Genomic DNA, 21,546 nt, shown 5'->3' on the forward strand with positions numbered 1-21,546 from the left:
TTAAATCTAAGGATAGATAAATACCAGTTTGTGCAACAAATGGTGATGTTTCAATAGTGCGACAGATCTTTCAGTGATCCAGGAGTAGTTTATGGCTTGGGTAGTTTGGTGAGGATCAAAAGCCTGATAGCTGTTGGAAAAAAGCTGTTCTAAACCTAGAGGTTTTGGACCTAGATGCTTCTGTATCTCCTGCCTGAAGGGAGCAGTGAGAAGAGACTGTGACCAGGGTTACAGGGATACTCTGTGATGTTGGTTGCATTATTAATTAAGGATGAGATCAGGGTGATAGTGAAAGATGATGTAAAATCTAAGGAGCAGAATGCAACGTCCATCTGGAATAGTAAAGGAAAGAAAAATACTGGTAAGGGGTTGTCAAAAGGCTGCTGGATAAATGCAATAAACCAAGAAATAACTGATGCATATAAGGATGGAACAGCAGTTGTCATGGGGACTTTAACTTGGACATTGATTGGCACATCAAGTTGGTTGGAGCAGTCTTGAGGAGGACATTATAGAATACATCTGTGGTTGCTTTCTCAAACAGCATGTTACCAAACCCACAAGGGAGCATAGAGTCTTAGATCTAGTCCTGTGCAATGAGACAGATAAAATTAATGTTGGTGTAATTAGAATGATCACAGTATGATTGAATTTCTCATTCAAATTGAGGGTGCAATTGTTCAATCTAAAACCGGTGTATAATTCTGAAACAAGGGAGACTACAATGGATGGGTGGGGTGGGGGCAGGGGGGGGGGTGGAGCTGGGAACACAGGTTATATATTGGGACAGTTTAGGAACAGTGGAAGAATCTCAAAGAGATTTTGCACAATGCTCAGCAAAAGTTTTTTCCAGTTAAGAGGAAGGACTGTCAGGGCAGGGAGAACCATCCTTGGATAATGAAGGAAATAAAGGACAACATCAAATTAAAACCTCATGCATACAAAGTCACCAAGATTGGAGCAAAGAACCACAAACCAACAATAAAGAAAGGAAAGATAAATTATGAATGTAAACTAGCACAAAATATAAAAACTGAGTAAATTTTTTATAATTATATAAAGCAGTGAAGGGTGGCCAAAGTGAATGTAGGTCTCTTGGAAGGTAAGAAAGGGGAATTAATATTTGGAAATGTGGAAATGGCCATGGCCTTGAGGGACTATTTTGTGTCTGTCATGCCAAAGAGAGATGTTATTGGTGCAATGGGAGATGTGGACCTTGATGCCATCAATATCATGAAAGATATGTTGCTGAACAAACCAGTGGATTTAAAGTTAGATAAGTCTCCTGATTCTGATGGAACCCATCTCAGGATTCTGAAAGAAAGATCAGAAGTTATAGTGGAAGCATTCGTGATAATTAACCAAAATTCTCTGGATTCTGGGAAGATCCTGGCACACTGGAAGACAACAAATGTCACTCTACTGTTTGAAAAAAGGATATACGCAAAACAAAAGTAACTCTAGGCTAGTTAGCGTAATGTTTGCAGGGAAATTGTGTGAAGTATTAAGCTATCATTTCAGAGGAAATAACAAGATATTTGGACAGAAATTGTTCCATCAGGCAGATGTAGCATGGATTCAGGAAGAAAATGCAATATATGACAAATTCCTTGAGAATATAATGAGCACAATGAATAGAGAGGAACAGGTAGATGTTAAATTCTTGGAGTTATGGGCCATGTATCAGCATGGAGAGAAGATTGTTTGATCAATAGAAGGCAGAGTTTGGGTAAGTGAGTGTATCTTTGGTTGGCAATCAGTGATGTTATGAGCCTAGAGGACCCCAAAACCCAGCAGCAATAGATATTCACCAAGACAAATGGTTACTTAAACAAATGTTGCTTTTAATTATCTTTAAACATGAAAACAGAATCACACTTTAACTTAACTAACCTAACTTAACCCCATTCTAATTCTAAAGTGCATGTGTATGTAATGTGTGTGTGTAAGTTCAGAAAAGTTCTTTGGTTCACAGTCTAATCTCACTTCTCACTCCTCAAAGTTCACTGGTTGCAGGTAATTCTTATACTGTGCACAGAATTAAACATTTATAAAGTTCACCAGGCTTTGGTGCTTGAAAGGTAAATGGTTACCGCTCAGGAAGGTTCTTGTCGGTTTTCAAAGAGAGATTTGTTGTTCCAGGACATCCACAACTGATGTACTTCCATCAGTCACCTCAGTGATTTGCTGATGAAACTCACCCCTTCAGGGTACTCCAGGTGATAACCTTTTTGTTTCTCTTTTTCCAAGTGAAACATTAGACAACTAGTCTCTCCTCTTGTATGAACCACAAGGGCTTTGACTAAGCATTCACAACTCATCTTCCAAATGGGGCTTTCTACAAGCTTGCCAACTTGTCCTGTTCTAGTCCCAGCTGCTGTTGTCAACTGTAACACTGCAGAACTTTTCTCTCTCTCTCTCTAAGTTAAAGCCTGTTTGACTCTCTCTCTGCTTGAAAAACCACATGACCCTCTTAGAACAACAAGTTCTCTTCCAGACAATCTGCGGCTCCAACAAGATCTTTCATCTGTTGCCTTTTGTAAACAACAATCCATTAGTGAAGTCTCTTGAGCACTCTTCAAAACTCTTGCAAAAGATGTGAAGCCAATATGTCTAGCATGGGGCAAACCTCCAGTATTTTAAATAAGATCTGTTTTAAAGTGTTTGTATGTGATCTACTCTAACAAACCTTTCCCAATAACTTATCTGTATTCTCTGTCACAGTGGTGAGTGGACTGCTGCAGGGGTTGGTGCTGGACCTGCAACTGTTCACAATATACATTAACAATTTGGATGAGGGGACCAAGTTGAGCATATCTAAGTTTGGTGATAACATTAAATTGAGTGGAAAAGGCGCTGGCATATTACCAATTGAGATCCTACTTGAAGGATAAATTAGGAAGGAGTTTGAGTTTGCCAGAGGGAAGTAACTTTGAATATGTGATTACAGATACAATGATAATCAAAAGATTTAAAACAAATATGTATATTAAACTGCAAGAAAAGGAGAATGAGGAAACAAATGGTAAAACTAAACAAAAATGGGAACAAGATTTAAATATAAAGATAAAAAAGGAAACATGGGAGAAGTTATGCTCTGGAACGATGAGAAATACAATAAATACGAGGTTACGTATGATACAATATAACTGGATACACAGGCTATACATTACACCTCAAAAGTTAAATAAATGGGACCCAACACTATCTGATAGATGTTTTCGATGTAAAAAAGAAATGGGAACAACAATTCATGCAATCTGGACATGTGAGAAAGTAGAAAAATTTTGGGAAGATCTAAATCAGATATTAAATAAAATAACAGAAAACAATATACCAAAGAATCCAGAGATCTTCCTCCTAAGTAACATAAAAAACAAAGAATTTGGAATTGATTTGGTGGATGCACAAAAAAGATTTGTTAAGATAGCTCTAGCCGTAGCAAAAAAATGTATTATGTCAACCTGGAAATTGGAAGATAATTTGAAAATACAACAATGGTATATAGAAATGAATAAATGTATTCCATTAGAAAAAATAACATATAGTTTAAGAAATAATATTGAAATATTCGAACAAATATGGGAGCCTTACATTAAGCATAATAGCGAAAACCTACCGGGGACAATCACTACCTAAGTTAACGGAAGGAAAAGGAAATGAAAAGAATGGACTCAGTAGAATTTCTGGTGTATTTTTATTGAATGACAACATTGTCTGACTGGTTTAATGTATCCTAGATTTTATACCTTAAATGGACGGGAGGGGGGAGGTAGGGATGGTGGGATGGGAGGAGGGAGGGGGGTTGGAGAAAATGGCACTGTATATGTGTGAAAAGGAAAAAGTGTGTATCATGGTTAATGTGATTAATGGTGTGAAAAATAAAAAATTTAAAAAAAAAGGTGGAGTGTCCTGTTCCCCATGAGAATACAAGGTCTGAATAGGCAATTACCCAATCTTTATCTCCTGTAAACTGCAATGACTGTAACTGATGATATGCATCAAATTCACATTATCTATCTGACAATGACAGTATTTTGCTGGCAATACCAGCATACTTTTGATTGAGAAACATTAATGCAATTAAGATCAAAAGTTCTGTTTCCTTGAGCTTGCGCAAACATTTTAAATGGACACTGTACTATGGTGTTAAAACAGGTTTCGTTGAATAAACATATTAATTGTTGTAAAAAAAAAATTAAAAAAAATTGAGTGGAAAAGCAAATAATGCAGAGGATTAGGAGAGTCTGCAGATAACTTAATGACTCAGGAAACTGCCATCTGGTAGGAGTTTCTGCAGCACTTGGGCCCTTACATCCAGATTGGGCAAGATCTTTCTCCCCCAAGCTATCAGACTCCTGATCTCCCAAAACATTTGGGGATTGGGTACCGTGGAATGTTAATATATAAGTCTTAATATTTTAAATGTGTTGAACTTCTGTTCTAACCAATATTTATGTAAATGTGCTCCGTGGTGCTGGAGAAATGCTATCTTCTCTTTACCATGTGACCATGGTATGAACAGCAAATAAAGGTGATTTGATGAGAAATGAATAGGTTAAGTGACTGGGCAAGGATCTGGTAGATGGAGTACAATATTGTTCAATGAGAGGTCATTAATTGGGAAAGAAAATAGGAGGTTGGATTATTATTTAAATGGTGATAGATTGTAGCATGCTGTTCTGCAGAGGGACATGGGAGTGTTTGTGCATGAATCACAAATGATTGGTTTGAAGGTGCAGCAGGTAATCAAGAAGGCAAATGGAATGTTGCCCTTCATTGCTGAAGGGATTGAATTTAAGAGCAGGGAGGCCATGCTGCAATTGGTGAGGCCTCACCTGGAGTACTGGGTACAGTTCTGGTCTCCATACTTGAAGAAGGATATATTGGCCTTGGAAACAGTCCAGAGGAGGTTAATCAGGTTGATCCCAGAGATGAGGGGGTTGACGTATGAGGAAAGAATAAATCACCTGGGATTATACTCACTCGAATTCAGAAGAATGAGAGGAGATCTTATAGAAACATAAAATTATGAAAGGAATAGATAAATTGGAGGTAGGAAATTTGTTTTCACTAGTAGGTGAGACAAGAACAAGGGGACACAGCCTCGATTCAGGGGAGTAGATTTAAAATGGAGATGAGGAAAAACTGTTTTTCCCAGAGAGCAGTGAATTTATGGAATTCTCTGCCCAGAGTTGAGGCTACTTCATTAAACATATTTAAGGTTGAATTAGATAGATTTTTACATAAAAAAGGTGGAGTTGAGTCAATTATCAGATCAGCCATGATCTTAATGAGTGGCAGAGCAGACTCGACGGGCCGGATGGCCGACTCCTGCTCCTATTTCTTATATTTATGTTCTTATGCACTAGTAAGGCAACACCTGGAGTACTGCATGCCTTTCTGGTCTCCTCACTTGAGAAAAGATGCACTGGTTTTGAAGAGGAGTTTCACCAACTTGATTCCAGTAATGAGGAGGGATTGAATTACCTGGAAATATACTCATTGAAATTGAGAAAAGGGGATCTGATAGAAACATAAAATTATGATAGGTATAGGTAAGAGGCAGGTAAGGTGTTTCCATTGATAGGTAAGACGAGAACCAGAGGATATGGCCTCAAGATTCAGGGGAGCAGATTTAGGACAGAATTGGGGAGGAACTACTTTTCCAAAAGAGTAGTGAATCTGTGGAATTCTCTGCCTAAGGAAGTAGAAGAGGCTACCTAATTAAATATATTTAAGTCAGAGTTAATTTTTTTCATAGTAGGAGCATTAAGGGGTTAAGGAAAGGCAGTAGGTGGAGCTGAGTCCCTGGCCAGATCAGTCATGATTTTGTTGAATGGCAGAGGAGGCTCGATGAGCCAGATGGCCAGCTCTTGCTCCTTTTTTCTCATGCTTCTTCTTGATGGACCACTTCACATAGATGCCTTTAAATGAACAAAAGTTTGGTGTCCATGGTGGACTTGACTAGTTTTGGCACTTTCAGCTATTGACCTAAGTGTATGGTGCTGCAGAAGCATAATTGTCATGTTTTACAGCAGGGAAACTGTTCTTTCAGCCTAACCTGTCCTTATCAACTAAGCTGTCTAGCCAAGCTAGGCCCATTTACTTAGATTTGACCCATATCACTGTATTGTATTGAAGGGTTTATGGGGTGCAGCAGAAAGCAAGCTCCGACCTACAGCACAGCGCATCGGCTCTCCTGCTACACACTCGCACATACAAGCACCCGCACACTTTTGCAAGAACCCGCACACTCACGCTAACTCGCACCCAGACCGTGGGACTTGCCAGGGAAGGAAGGGGCTCAGTGCAGTGAGAGGCAAGAGGGGAGGATTAGCACAACAGCTCTCCCACTACAAACGCGCATACAAGCACTCACACACTTGCGCTAACTCGCACCCAGACCGTGGCACCCACCAGGGAAGGAAGGGGCTCAGTGCAGTGGGAGGCAAGAGGGGAGGATTCCCTCTGTGCTAGACCCCGAGTGAGTATGCTTCCCGCAGGGATTTCACAACCTCCCACTCTGGGGAATTCAGAAGATTGCGGCTCTGCTCCGGTATCTCCATACACTGGGATACCCTGGCTAGCCTTAGGGGACGCAATGTCCCGTTACCTGCGATCCTCATGGACAGAGTCTACTGTAGCAAGCACGATCCAGGCAGGGAACTGGAGCATCACCACGCAGGGGGGAGGAAGAGAGTGAGAAATACCCCGCTCAGACTTAAATATGCTCTGCTCTGCAGAGCAGGGGCCAATTACCGCGACCAGCCAATGGCAGTGCACGCTCAGCCTTGTGGGCGGGTATGCACTTGATTGGCTGGTTGTTGGTCAGCAGGGTATGACTTTAGGTAAAAAAGATTCTGATTGGCTAGCAGTACAATCATTCTAAATTTTTCCCGTCCATGTACCTGTCTAAATGTATTTTAAACATTACCATTGTACGCACTTCTACATTTCCTCTGGAAGCTCGTTTCATTTACCCATCACCCTCTGTATGAAAAAGGTGCCCCACACCTCCATTTTAAGTCTTTTCCCCTCACCTTAATTCTCTAGTTTTAGATTCCCCTACTGACAATTCATTTTATATATGTCCTTCATGATTTTTGCAAGCCTCAATAAAGTGTCCCCCCGCCCCCCTTAGCCTCCTATGCTCCAGGGAGAATAGTGCCAGACTATGCAACACTTCCTTATAATTGCTTCTATTTATATTAATGTTTGATAGTGTAGTGCTTATGTTCTGTGTGTTTATGTCAGCACTGAGGCTTTGCAATGGTGATATTAATTAGGAGTGCATGTTAAGTGGATGTGAAACAGTGATATCATTATTTTATTTCCCAGGAGTGTAGAACCATCATGTTTATACCATTGAGGAACATGGAGGTATGAATACAGAGGTAGAGACAGAATTTATTGTAAGGAACAAGTCTTGAAATTCGGTGTTTTGTGCCAACATCATAGTCCAATACAGCACCATCTTACAACAATATATTTTTTTTAAAAGTGTACAAAAAGTAAGGCTGTGTCTTTGGTTCGTTGATTATTCAGGAATCTGATGGCAGAGGGAAGAAGCTGTCCTTGTGCCACTGAGTGCTTGACTTTAGGCTCCTATTCCTTTTTCCCAATGATAGCAGAGTGAAGAGAGTATGGGCTGGGTGGTGGGGGGGTCTTTGAGGATAGAGGCTGCTTTTTTAAGACACTGCCTCTTGTAGATGTCCTCAATGGAGTGAAGTCTGGTGCCTGTCATGATGCAGGCCGAGTTAATAAGCCTCTGGAGAATTTTCTTGTCCTGAGAGTTGGCACCTTCATACAGTGATGCAACTAGCCAGAATGCTCTCCACAGTACACCTGTAGAGATGTCTTTGAAGACATACTGAATCTCCTCAAACACCTCACAAAGTATAGTCACTGGTGAGCCTTTTTCGTGATTGCATTGACATGGAGGCTCCAACATAGATACTTGCAGATGCTGACACTCAGGAATTTGAAGTTTTTGACCCTCTCCACGACTGAATCCTCGCTGAGGACTAGGTCGTGCTCCCCGATTTTTTCCTGAAGCCCACATCATCTCCTTGGTTTTGCTGACGTTGAGCGCAAGGTTGTTGTCATTACACCATTCAATGAGTTGAAGTATACCCCTCCTATATGCTTCCTTATTGCTGTTTGTGGTGTCATCAGCAAATTTGTAGCATTGGAATTGTGGCTGGCCACATGGTCATGGATGTATAATGAGTAGAGCAGTGGGCTAAGCACATATCCTTGGGGTGCGCCTGTGTTGATAGTCAGTGAGGAGGAGACACTGTTTCCATTTCATACTGACTGTGGTCTTTCAATGAGGAAGTCAAGGATCCAGTTGCAAGAGGGGTAAAGAGGCCCAGAGTTTGTAGCTTCTTGACCAGCACTGAGGGAATAATGGCATTGAAGGCCGAGCTGTAGTCGATGAAGAGCAGCCGTATGTACAAATTGTTGTTTTTGAGGTGATCCAGAGCTGAGTGGAGAACCAATGAGATTGCGTCTGCTGTGGAGCAATTGTGACAATAGGCAAATTGCAGCAGGTCCAGACTTTTGCTCAGGGACGTGTTAATTCTGGCCATGACCAGCCCCTTGAAGCATTTCATCACAGTAGATGTTAGTGCTACTGGGCGGTAGTCATTGAGGAAACCCACACTACTCTTCTTGGCCACCCGGATGATTGATGCCCTTTTGCAGCAGGTGGGAACCTCTGACTGCAACAATGAGAGATTGAAAATATCTGTGAACACTCCGGCTGGTTGGTTGACACAAATTTTCAGTACCCTGCCAGGTACACTGTCAGGGCCTGTCACCTTGCGAGGGTTCACCTTCTTGAATGATGTTGTGACGTGACCCTCAGATATAGATTTCACAGGTATGAATGTGTGGCATTTATACTTTTGTGAGGTACAGTGGTGCAGTGTGTTATACAGTGTGGGAGAGTGCAGTACTGCTATGATTTATGAGATCATCCATTATTTGAAGTGTAAATCACCCAGTGGAGAATGTGGATTCAAATCCTGCTGACAGTGAATGGCTCTTTAATACTGTCTCAAGAGTCAAAGGAATTCACTTAACTTTCATGTGATTGCCCAAGGGTGAAACGAAGTCAACAGGAGTGAAAAGTGAGTCGCTCATTGTCTGTATCACTGGACTGCATCCCACACAGTGATGTTCTGCCAAAGGCCCACAGCATGTTGACAACTGCCCCCTTTTACCTCTCTAGTGTGTTATTTTGGAATGTATTCATAAATCATAACAAACATGGTCCTCAGTAATTGGTGTATACATGGCACTTCAACTCAGATGTTTGCCAATAATCAATACAGGTAATAAAGTAGCCCATAGGCTAACATAAATAAACTCAATGCTGGAGAAACTCAGCAGGTCCAACAGTGTACTTTATATAGCAAAGATGAAGATACATAACCAACGTTATGTATCTTGATGAAGGGCTCAAGTCAGAAACTTGGGTTATGCATCTTTATCTTTGCCTTAGAAAGTACACTGTTTAACCTGGTGAATTTCTCCAGTATTGTGTTGTTACTTGAATCATGGTGTCTTCAGACTTTTGTGCTTTATTCCGATAGGTTAACAGTTCTATAAGTCTTGTTCTGGTGTTGAGTAAAGGAAATATGGAGAAGGGAGTACAGACCTGGCTGAAAATGAATGGAAGAACCTTTGAACTTTTGCTTTTTTCAGTCTCTTCTGAGCAAGGTGTGAAGTGCGACCCACCTGGCACAGATAGGATATCCTAAGGTCAGCTATTGCAGGGTTGGTCTCTGTGTCACACAACACACAGTTGTTTGCACAGTTGTAGGTGGAGGTGGGTGATACCATGGCAAGTCCCTGAATGGGATCAGCAGGTTTTAGTCATCTCTGCTAACACTGCCCTGTGATGGGCCACTGTAATGAGAACTTCAATTCAGGGATGTAAAAGTTAAAATTGAGAACGATTATCTTGGCGCTGATTGAGGAAAGAAACCTCAGCTCCTGTGGGAGGCTGAAAAAATAGCTTGGTGGAGGCACTGAGTGATAATTAGCCGAGTTAGAATGCTTTCATCCGCTGCCTGGGCTTCATTATTGATGACACCACTCTGAGTAACATGCTTGTGTAAACCACAAACCTCCGATCTGAATACAGAGCATTGGGAATTCATTTAGTCTCATTGTTAATTTTGGCTGATGAGTGGCTGGCCATTAATGGAGAAGCATTGACCTTGGTCACCAGAAATCTGCTGTCTGCTTCCTAATTCACACTATTTCCTGTCTATTTATCTAGCTTCCAATATAGTACCTCAGCTTTAAAGTATTCCATCTTTGGTGTCACACTGATCCCTGGCCATTCCTCTCCTTGTCTCTCTAATCATCTCCAGTTCCAAGACACTTCTCCAATTTCCACACCTTGGAAATTTCTGATTTTGACCACTGCACTATGTACTTTGAGGCCCAAAGCTCCAGATTTCTCTCAAAATCAATGGTTTTATCCAATTGTGCTAAAGTTATAGTTTATTCTTGACAACACTCCTGGGATGCTAACCTTACATGAGGCCAGCAAGTTGTGATTGTAGCACATTGGTCATTCCCAGTGCTGAAGTCAATGCCACTGATCACACATCCATTATCTGCTGATTTTGTTTTTCCAAAAATAGAGTTGATTCACAATACATTATCTACAAATAAAAAAATTCCACATCTCTTCCTTAGTGTCATGTCCACACATCCCCATCATTGTACATAAGCTCTCTTTTTACACCATTGCCACCACTGTGGCACCTTGTCATTACTCCCCGCTGACTACATAAAGTCTTTTTGTTTATTTTGATTCTTAAGTTTTCCTTGCTTAGTCATTGCTGTTACTGATCCCATCACTAATTCCCATTAAAGTTGCACCATTTCTTCCCCAACATTGACAGCAGTTTAATATTATAACTGAAGAAGCATTTTCACTGACACACAACCTCACAAAGTTCTTTACAGTCATAAAATAATCTGAAATATCTTTGTTGCTCTAGTGTTGAAAAAGCTATTTGTATGAGGCGAGCTCAAGTAATTCATAGGCAAATATTCTCCCTTGGAGATACTGGTTGATAGATAAGTATTGACCGGGGACTGGGGAAAACCTCTCGGCTCTTCTTTGGAATTGCATTCAGGTATCTCTTACACTGACCAGTGTGGCAGGCTGCACCAAAAGAAAACAAAGGCACAATACTGTTTGGGGAAATGCAGCTTTATTCCACTCACATAAATATCTAGTTGGCTGCTAGCTGTGCTTACAGTGGTCCTGGGGGGAGGGAGAGAGAGAGAGACCACACAATCAGGACCTCGGCTTTATACCATGGGCCTTCTGGGCCCACTTGGTGGTTGGATGTCATTAGCCAGGTGCCGTGTCTCTAGGCCACTTGTTGGCCGAGTGATGTACCGCAGCATATCATCACATTATCAGAAATCTACTCTTACCACAAGATGATGGAGAAACATTGCAATGGGAATTTGGAAAAGGAAACAAATTGAGTAAGTTAAACAGGAAAGTTTGCAGACTCCAACTCCCACTGTCTTGAAAAAGAAGCCAATATACTAAAAGACTCAGCCCACTCCTGGCCACATTCTCTTCACTGACCCCACCCCACCCCCTTCATGTCAGAAAGTAGAATCCCAAGTGTGAGATCATTAACCACCAGATTCAAGGACAGTTTATTTCCCATTGTTACCAAACATATGAATGAACCCCGATGGTAAAATTATCCTTCCTTTGCTCCATACCAACTGACCTCTGTCTGTAACTGCACTTTTGTACTTGTGTACTGTGTCTTTGTAGTGCCAATTAATGAAGAAGACAAAGGCTGTGTAGTTAACCAGGAATTATGGCTTTTATTAGCAGAAACTAGTGGTACAATAATGAATGATAATGGGTGCATACAGTTATACCCAAGGGGAGTGTCTTTAGTGGTAGAGATAATACACATCCAATGTCAGTAAAGCAGACTAAGCACAGCGAGAGACTGACAGCATGTCACAGATTCACCACAGTCTTACTTGTTGTACCATGTATGAAATGTCCACTGGTCTGTTCTTAGAACAGCCTCTATCACTGCATCTTGATACATGCGACAATAAACTGGAACTTGATCTGTATTTCTGAGCATTCATTTTTAAAGTGAATTGTATTTTGCAAATCTGCAGTTACATTTTGGAAAGGAACAGTTCCAGATAAATCAAACTGTTAGCTTGCTCATTCGCAAACTTCAGACCACTACAATTCTGTGATATTCAAGAACACTGAAAACAAGCAACAGGGTGAAAAAAACATATTTTTAATGGAAGAAAGATAGGCTAGAAAGCTCAGTCATTGACCTTGAGTTTATATTTCAGCCACTAATGTCTACTCCGAATTCGTCAAGCCATTACATCTGTCAATCTATTATTAATTCATCCACACTTGAGTCAACCACTAAAATCTGGTGGCTCACAGACGAACAGTAAATTATTCTTGCTGTTCATCACTGTGTTTTTGAGCATAGTTTAGTTGGAGGATCTTTTGAAAGTAGCTGATGCAATGATAACATAAGAAATGTACAGAATTCGGAAGAGTGGGTGGAATTGGGGTGGGGGTTGGGAATTTGAGCTTCATAATGAGGAGGTTGCTGCTCTCCAAGGTGCTGAACTCATCCCCTGTGTCGTTGTGCACATCTTCATCACTCCATATTCATTTTAACAGTTAGTTTCCAGGGAGAATATTTTCACCTAGTTGCAATTTATACTCAAACATGGAGATAAGGGGAGAATCTGAACACATCCTGCTTAAAACGGAAAGTGTTTGATTGCCATGGACAATATAATGGTAATGATAATTAGTTTATTGTCATGCACACAAACACAATGTATATATGAACCGAAATACTTACTTTCTACAGCCAAATGGGTGCATTTGTAAAAAAGCAACTACAATGGTATGGTATATATATTAAATCCCTCCAGAACAGAAATAAATAATCAACATAATAGATAGATAATAAATGTTCACAAAGACAGTTAGTGCAAGAAAAGCAAAGCTCAGTAAATGAAATAGTGCAATCATGCAGGCAGATCTTTTTGTAGTCCTGGAGTAATGGTTAAGGTAGTAAGGGGAGCTTCCACAGCCTGATAAGCTATTCTTAAACCTAAGGATGTGGGACTTCAGGCTTCTGTGCCTTCTTCCTGAAAGTAGCATAGATTAACTTTCTTCTCTTTCAGGAGAAAATATGAGAAAGATTATTCATTTCACATGCCAATGAAGGGTTCCAACCCTAAAGGTCGACCATTCTTTTTCTCCCACCATTGTTGCTCAACATGCTGAGTTACTCCAGCATCTGCAGTCTCCTGTGTCCCCATGTACTGATGTCGGATTTCCTTTTGCAGTTTCTTGCAGTCTTAGGTGGAGGAGCTCCCGTACCCTGATCCAATGGTTTCCATGCTTCACCTGTAGAAGTTGTTAAGGGATACAGGTGCCCTGCCATATTTCCTCAAGCTTCTGAGGAAATGGAGGCACTGTTGTGCTTTTGCACATTGTGTTCACATGTGTGGACCAGATTAAGTCACAAGGCAGAGGATAATTGATAGATCAGAAAGCATCTGTGAGAGAAAACAGGAAACCTTTGTTACTCTTCATCAGTTAACAGGATCAGTAACTTCTCTTTTGAACATTGGAATACTCCCAGCATTTTCTGTTTTCATTCCATTTTTTCACCTTTGTTGCAATGTCAATTTAAGCCTGAATACAGTCCTGTGAGGTGCTTTAGATTATTTTTTAAGCCTGAAATTTCTATGGAGGATGTGGTTAAAATCAGGAGGGGTGGGTGGGGAGGGGTGGAGAGGAAGCAAAGTTTAAATTGTGTTTGTGTAGATGGTCCAAATGGTTGCATAGACATGATGGACCAAAGGGCTCATTTTTATGCTGTTCAACTCTATAACTCCATCATGTCTCGTGCCCTATCTAAATTAGGCAGATATTTCATGCAGAGAGGGGTAGGTGATGGTGGTGCCTGGATTGGTCTGCCAGGGCCGGTGGTGGAAGCAGACACAATGGCAGCATTGCAGACACATGGGCATGAAAGGGATGGAGGGATGTCTCTCAAGTGCAAGCGCAGAGTTTTAGTTTTATTTGGATATCATGTTTGGTGCCGACATTGTGGGCTGAAAGACTTGTTCCTGTGCTGCACTATGTTCTACGCAATTGCAAGTTGACATTTACCTGATGTCTCCAGATATAAATCCTGTGGACTTGAGGCAGCCAGATTTCCAATGCAAGTTTAGAATTGTCGTCAGATGCATCCTAATGCTGCATAAAATAATGAAGCAAGCACAACATTCTCCGTTAAATTTCAGAGATCTTGAATTTTGGGATGAATTAAAACTTAACCAATTGTTAGTTTATTTTGTTTGCACAATTTTAATTTGCAGTGGTTCCTAAAGTCTAATGGTCAGATGTAATTGGGGCAGGTTGTTGAAAGGAGCAGTCAGGTAAACTTGGAGCTCACAGGTATTTGACAGTGGGAAGTGGAAGAAGAATCTGATCAAAAGAGCTTTATTTAGTCCATGAAGGGTTTTAAACCAAAGCATCAACAGTTGCTTTTACTCTCCCTTATGCTGCCTGAGCTGCAGAGTTCTTCCAGCAGATTATTTTTCACTCTAGATCCCAGTGTCAGCAGTCTCCAGCTTAATCATAATATTAGAATAAGTTCACTCAGTTAGAAGCTTCCTTGTCCGACAAAAGAGGCAGAATATATTGGAGATATGCTTCCACCAAGTTTTTACCGCAAGTGTGAGGTGAAATAAAAAATTCAAAACCTGAGGTGGATATATATTTGGTTGAAGAAGGGTAGTAAGGAATATGGAACCTGAGTAGATAGAGCACAAGACATGATGGAGTTATAGAGTTGAACAGCATAAAAATGAGCCCTTTGGTCCATCATGTCTATGCAACCGTTTGGACCATCTACACAAACACAATTTGCCCAGATTAGGCTTGTATCCTTGACAGGATCTGTATAAATGGCAGCTTTTTTTTGAGAAGCTGATTGACAGAAAAAAAAAGGACAATGCTGGATTTAAATTTTGGGAATATGGCCAGGCAATCAAAGGGAGTGTTCGCATGAGTACATTTTGGAGCATGTGGACATAACTCAGTAAGCTTTAAGTTGTTATGGAAATGGAGAAGGAAAGATTGATACATTAGGCCCTGTATTTTGAGAAGGCTAATTTCAACAGGATAAAGCAAGACCTGCCAAATGTGAACTGTAGCAGCTGCTTGTAGACACCTTTAAATTTTTTATTTTCATTTTTTAAATTTAAATTTTAAAAAAATTATACATACATACAGCACGATAACAGGCTATTTCAGCCCATAAGCCCACGCCACCCAATTATACCCAATTGACCTCCACCCCTGGTACATTTTAAATGGAGGAGGAAACTGGAGCCCCAGGGAAATCCCATGCAGACGTGGGGAGTACGCACAAACTCCTTAGAATCCCAGTCCAAATTGCTGGCGCTGTAACAATGTTGTGCTAACCACTACGCTAACGATGCCTCCCTATATGTAACTAATGAGAGGTATTGAGGCTAGCATGTTTCTGCAATGGTATATGGAAAGGCCAACAAGTGTCTAAGGAACCCTGGCTGTTATGGATATTGAGGGTTGGATAAAGGAAAAAAATGGCAGGCTGAGAGAACAGAAAATGGAAGAGGCTCAACACAAGTACAAAACATGTCGTGAGGATGCTTATAAAGAGTAATGGGGGGGAGTGTGTTAAAGTCATCCTGCGCTGTAAGAAAACAAACAGTAGAAAACAGCAGAACCAATTAAGCATAGAACAATTTCTTTATTTCACCTTGATAATGCTAGCGGGAGTAAGGGAGAGATAAGAGAATGAATTTTGTAACTTGTTCTCCACACTGAACCCCAACTCAAAGCATCGGAGTGCTCATCGTATTTTTATGCACATTTTGGGCAGGGGTCTGCATGATATCCTTATAAGTTTCACATAAGTTTCACACAACTGGCAATTTTGTGCTTACAATATTATGTTACCCTGTGATGACTAGAAGTGTCTGGGAAATATCAGTGTCTTGTACCCAAGATTTATTGACATTCTTGCAAAGTTAGCTACTATCTCACTACAGCACAGAAGTTAAGAAGGCAATTATATTCCCACCATTGCAGAGACAGCTCCTGTATTTTCCTACCTAATCCATTAACCCTTTATTAAGCATACTTATTCTTTCACGGGAAGGGGTCACAAAATGGCTCTCGTGGGCAATATTGAAAAAATATCTCAAGACTTTTTAATGTATTCAAAAGCAATAGAGTGTCTGGGCCCACACAAAATGGGAGGATGCAGGTGACGTGTTAAGTGAATACTTTCCATCTGCTTTTACCAAGGAGAAGAACATTGCCACTGAAGAATTCGGGGTCAGGGATGGTAGGATTAAGGTCATGTTATCATGAAGAAGGAGGAGGTGTTAGATCTTTTACTAGGTTTGAAGGTGAATAAATCCCCAGGGCCTGATGTGGTGTATCCTAGGCTTGAGAGAGGGAAAGAAAGTGATTGATGGGCCCTGAAAGGAATGTATACATCATTATTGGTCTTAAGTCTCAAGAGTAAAATATGTAGTATCTTCATTTAAGAAGGGCAGTGGGAATAAACCAGATAATTTAAAAATCAGTAGGAAAATTATCGGGGAACATTCTGTGGAACAGGATTAATCTGTGCTTGTAGAAATAGGGATTGATCATGAATAGTCAGCATGGATTTATAAAAGTAAAAGGGAGATAGGGTTGTCTTGTTGGTGGTAGAGGGGAAATCATATTGTCTGAAGAAGGTGGACATCTTGGATGATCAAGCATGGGAGACCTTGATCTGGGAGCTGATGTAAGAGAGGAATTGAGAGAAAGGAATGGAATCTTTACAGGCAACAGAGTGTGAAAAGGTGTAGCTGAGGTAGCTGTGCGAGTTGGTGGGTTTGTAGATGATGTCTGTCAAGAGTTTGTCTTTCTAGATGGATTCAGAGAGATCGAAAAAGTGGAGTGTTGCTCGAGATGGACCAAGTGAATTTGAGATCGGGATGCAAGATGGCAGCAAATTGGATAAAGTTGACGAGATCATCACACATGCACGGTGCAGCACCAAAGAAGTTGTCATTATTGCGAAGGAAGAGTTGAGGCTTGCCTGTGTAGGCTTGTAGCATTGACTGCTGCATGTTGAGTCCTAGAGAGTGGGACGAGTATAGATAGGTACTTAAAGACCGCAGGGACACGATGGGCCAAAGGGGATGCTCCATGCTCTAGCTCCTAATACCTCCATGGCATTTCCTGATGTTAAATTCCTTACTATTATATTTATTACAGAACTCCTTTCCCTTCCTCTATGCAATAACAAGCTCCGGATTTTCGAGTTCTTTTCAGGTGAAGTGGCCTCATCATTAGTTCTGTGCAGTAGAACATTATGAACATGTCATAAAGTAGCTATAAAGTGCTTCTGAAATTTGAAGGCACTGTAAAAAAATGGTAATTTCTTTCTTATTTTTCAAGCACTTGCAAATGTGATGAAGCAGTCAAGACTTTTACCAAAATCTCTAGCAAAGAAGGCGAATGCAGGGAATCAAGGTCAATTTTCTGAAATATGATTATCAATCAGCGCACACAGATGTCTGTATTACACCTCACAGGTAACTCCACACTAATTGTCTCATCACTTGGAACTGTCTGATTGAGGAAAGATTGAATTACTAAAAGCACAAGAATACATCTCTAGCCTGCCAATCATTTGACATGTCCTCACAAGGACAAACAATATGTTTTCATTAGATATACTCAAGTATTTGTTAAAACTCCTACTTAAGCCAGAGCTTGTTTTATCATTCTTTTCAGACAAAGTAAAATGACAGGCAAGGAAAGACTAAACAGAGTCTGCTGGAGGAACTCGAACAGTGTCAGCGTGAGTAGAAGAATAGTTGATGTTGCTGCCCAAAGCCCTTTACGGAGAATTCAGTTTCCAGCATCTACAGTCTCCTGAGTGTTTGTAGAAAAAGACTGGCTGCTTCTTCCATATCCATGGAGTTACCAGGGAGGAAAACAGGCCTTTCAGTTCACTGAGTCCGCACCAGTTATCAAGTATCCATCTCCACTAATCCCACACTAATCCCCTTTTATTCTCCCCGCATTCACATCAATTGCCCTCAGATTCTATTGCTCACCAACAAAGTAGAGGCAATTCAGAGGCCAATTAACCCACAAGCCAGCATGTCTTTTGGTGTGCAAGTATTAGACTCAGTTGTTCGTTTTCATGAGATACAGAGAAAAGCTATATTGCATGCTCAACAGGCAGTCAGCCCCTATATGGAAAAACGGGTAGTGAAGAATAAAGGTGCAGGGGATAGTATCACATTTAAACAACATGGCCATCTTACATCTTGCATACACCTCTTTTCCACCACTTCGCCACCTCCATCCCCCTTTTCCCCATTTTCATCTCTTAGTTTTCTCTTATTACACTTAATGTACGACAACACATTTAAGACATAAAGTATCCCCGCAGTTCCCACATCTACTAATACCTTAACCCCAAAAGTTCCCCCCCGCTCTCTGAGTTGCCCCATACCCCTTGCCAGACAACCACAACTCCCCTTTTCATTTGGATTGCGATCTTGTTCACAGCGTAAACTGATTTTGCAGTGACGGTTATTCCCCCTCCACCCAGCCCTCTCCAGAAAACACTTTTTTAACACATATAACAAAGCTCTCTCTCTTCTTTTCCCCCCCTTACTCCCTTCCTTCCCTTCTCTTTTCCCTCTTTAGTTCTTTACATATACATTGTTTTTACATCTTTATATATACTTTATCGCCGTTCTTCATTCTTGTTACATCTCTTCTCCTGACCTGCAAACATTCTGCGAATTTTTGCGCTTTCTCTAGATCTGAGAACAGTCTGATTTGCTCCCCGGGTATAAATATTTTAAGCACGGCTGGATGTTTTAATATGAATTTGTAACCTTTTTTCCATAAAGTTAATTTCGCTGTATTAAATTCCTTCCTCCTCTTTAAGAGTTCAAAACTTATGTATTCCAATGGTTTATTATCTTCTCTAATTTTATTCCTTGCCCGTTCCAGTATATTTTCTCTTGTTGTGTATCTCAAAAATTTTACTAAAATGGATCTTGGTTTTTGATGTGCCTGTGGTTTCGGAGCTAATGCTGTGTGCCCTTTCTATTTCCATTTCTTCCAACATTTCTGTCGTTCCCAGGACCTTCGGGATCCATCCTTTTATAAATTCCTTCATGTCTGTGCCTTCTTCACCCTCCTTCAGGCCCACTATTTTTATGTTGTTTCCCCTACTATAATTTTCCAACATATCAATTTTCTGAGATAATAACTCTTGTGTCTCTTTAATTTTTTTTGTCACTTTCTTCCAATTTTTCTCAAGTCATTCACTTCCATTTCTACAGCCGTTTCCCACTCTTCCACATTCTCTATTCTTTTCCCTATTTCTGTCATTACCAGTTCTAACCTTTGCATTTTATCTTCTGTTCTTTTCATTTTCCTTTTAATTACATTAATTTCTAATGATAACCATTCTTTTAGTGATCTTATTTGTTCTTCAAAAAAGATAATCTATGTTCTGTTCATCAGTTTTACCTTCTATTTCTCTGTGAAGATCTTGGTCTTCTTCTGTGTCTGTGTCTGTTTTTCCTGATGAGCTGCTTGTATCTCTTTGTCGGGCCTCTTGTTGCTGTTCCACCTCTCCTGGGCTGCTCGTCTGTTGTGCTTCCTGACATTGGTCTTCTTGTCGATCTTACCTCCATCTGTCTTCCACGTCTGTTTCGTCGTCCCCTCTTCTGCTGTCTTCCTTATCCTCCAGCTGAGAGCCCTGATGTCGGGCGTCCCTCAGCTGCTCGCTCTGCGACAGCCCGCTCCTCTACTGAGCCCCCCTCCCACCGGTGTCCTCTTTCTCCTTTGATTACGCACTGCGCAATTTTGTTTGGCTCTGAGAGCCATTTTTGTAGTGCACTTGCTGGTGGGTCGCAACTCTGCAGGGCAGGCATTGACCTCGAGGGTCGGGTGCTCCTCGTCACCACAGCGTCCTGTTCCTTCCTGCAGGTAAGGCCTTGTTCTTTCTTCTCCGGCGACTTTTTTATTTTTTTCCAGTTGTTTTTATTTTCTCCTTCTTGGAAGCCATCTTCTTTCTCTTCTCTGTATCTTTATCTTCTATTTCTTGTACTCTATTTTTGTTATGCTTTGCTTTTTCCTAACTTTTTTCCTATTTTCCTGGAGAGGGCTGGTTTTCCCGACTGGGCACTACTCCATCACATGACTCCTCGCAGGTTACAGTGTTAAAGAGAGAGGTGCAGTGCAAGGTGTCATCTTTTAATAATGAGCAATGTGTTTAAGAGTCTGATAACAGGCTTGAATCTGATCTTTCCATCAATCTGAGATGGGTGTGTATCTTCTGCCCAACAGGAGAAAGAAGAGGGTGTGACCAAGATGGGATGCATCATTTAATATGTTGGCTGCTTTCCCAAGACAGAATCGATGGAGAGGAGGCCAGTTTGTATGATGGCCTGAGCTGCCTTCATCATTCTCTGCAATGTCTTGTGGTCTTGAGCAGGGCAGTCCCCATAGCAAGCTGTGATGAATCCACACAGGATACTTTCTGTGGTGCATCCATAAAAATTGCTAAGGGACACTGGGTAAATGCCGAATTCCCTCAGGCTTCTAAGGAATTCATACAGTCATGCTCCACACAGAGATGAGGATTGAACACGGTAGCTGTCAGAAACTGCTGTGCAGCATGGATCACTATGTCACCTCTCACAGTTCTCTTTTTTGGTAGATCAATCTCATTGACCAGTTTTATCAACATATCTTTCGATCTTTCGTTCACTCTCTATGCATTAAATTATTCTTTGAATCCATTTAAATTCTGTATCTCTCATTATAGATTTACAACAAAATCAGATCAATAGAGGTTGACAGGAGATGTAAATGGGGTACAAACATTATTGTGAACTGATCTCTACAGTGGCTTTTACCCTGTTAAATTTTATCTCTCTATTTATACTCTATGTTGTCCCGCTGGGCTGAAACATTGTTTTCAACTAGCCCTAAATTGAAAGTACAGGTTAAAATTCTCTGTTCGGCGCCCTTGGGATCAGCCGGTGCCAGATCACAGAAGTTCCCTAAGAACCCTCTACATAAGTATATGCATAACCCCTAGACTTGCTAAGTCACTCTGTAGGTATCAATCAAAGAGATGTCCGTTTCCAAAGCAAATCTTGTAAGTGACCTCCCACTACAAACTGTCACTTTGGGTCAGTGTCCTTAGTGACCTAGTTCAGTTCCCTGTACATATTTTGTGTTTTTTTTTCACATAAATTCCATAATAATTAGTTGTTATTTTACATCTCAAATTTTGCTGATACAGAAAATGTTGCTCATACAAAATTTAGAATCGGCCCTGACAATATTGAATTTTCACCCTTAACTCGTGAGCATATGCC

General features: G+C 40.8%; 1 long non-coding RNA gene across 2 annotated transcripts in view; it reads left to right on the forward strand.

Moving 5' to 3' along the window:
* LOC138737591 (uncharacterized) overlaps positions 1-20,961 on the forward strand; it is a 296,044-nt gene extending 275,083 nt beyond the window's left edge. For both annotated transcript variants that reach the window (XR_011341036.1, XR_011341037.1), the window contains 3 exons: positions 17,582-17,718; positions 17,921-17,987; positions 20,507-20,961. This is a non-coding gene — a long non-coding RNA (uncharacterized lncRNA). The remainder of the gene's footprint in view (positions 1-17,581; positions 17,719-17,920; positions 17,988-20,506) is intronic.
* Positions 20,962-21,546: the final 585 nt, after the last annotated feature.

Source organism: Narcine bancroftii, chromosome 6 (genome assembly GCF_036971445.1).
Source record: "Narcine bancroftii isolate sNarBan1 chromosome 6, sNarBan1.hap1, whole genome shotgun sequence".
Lineage (NCBI taxonomy): Eukaryota > Metazoa > Chordata > Chondrichthyes > Torpediniformes > Narcinidae > Narcine > Narcine bancroftii.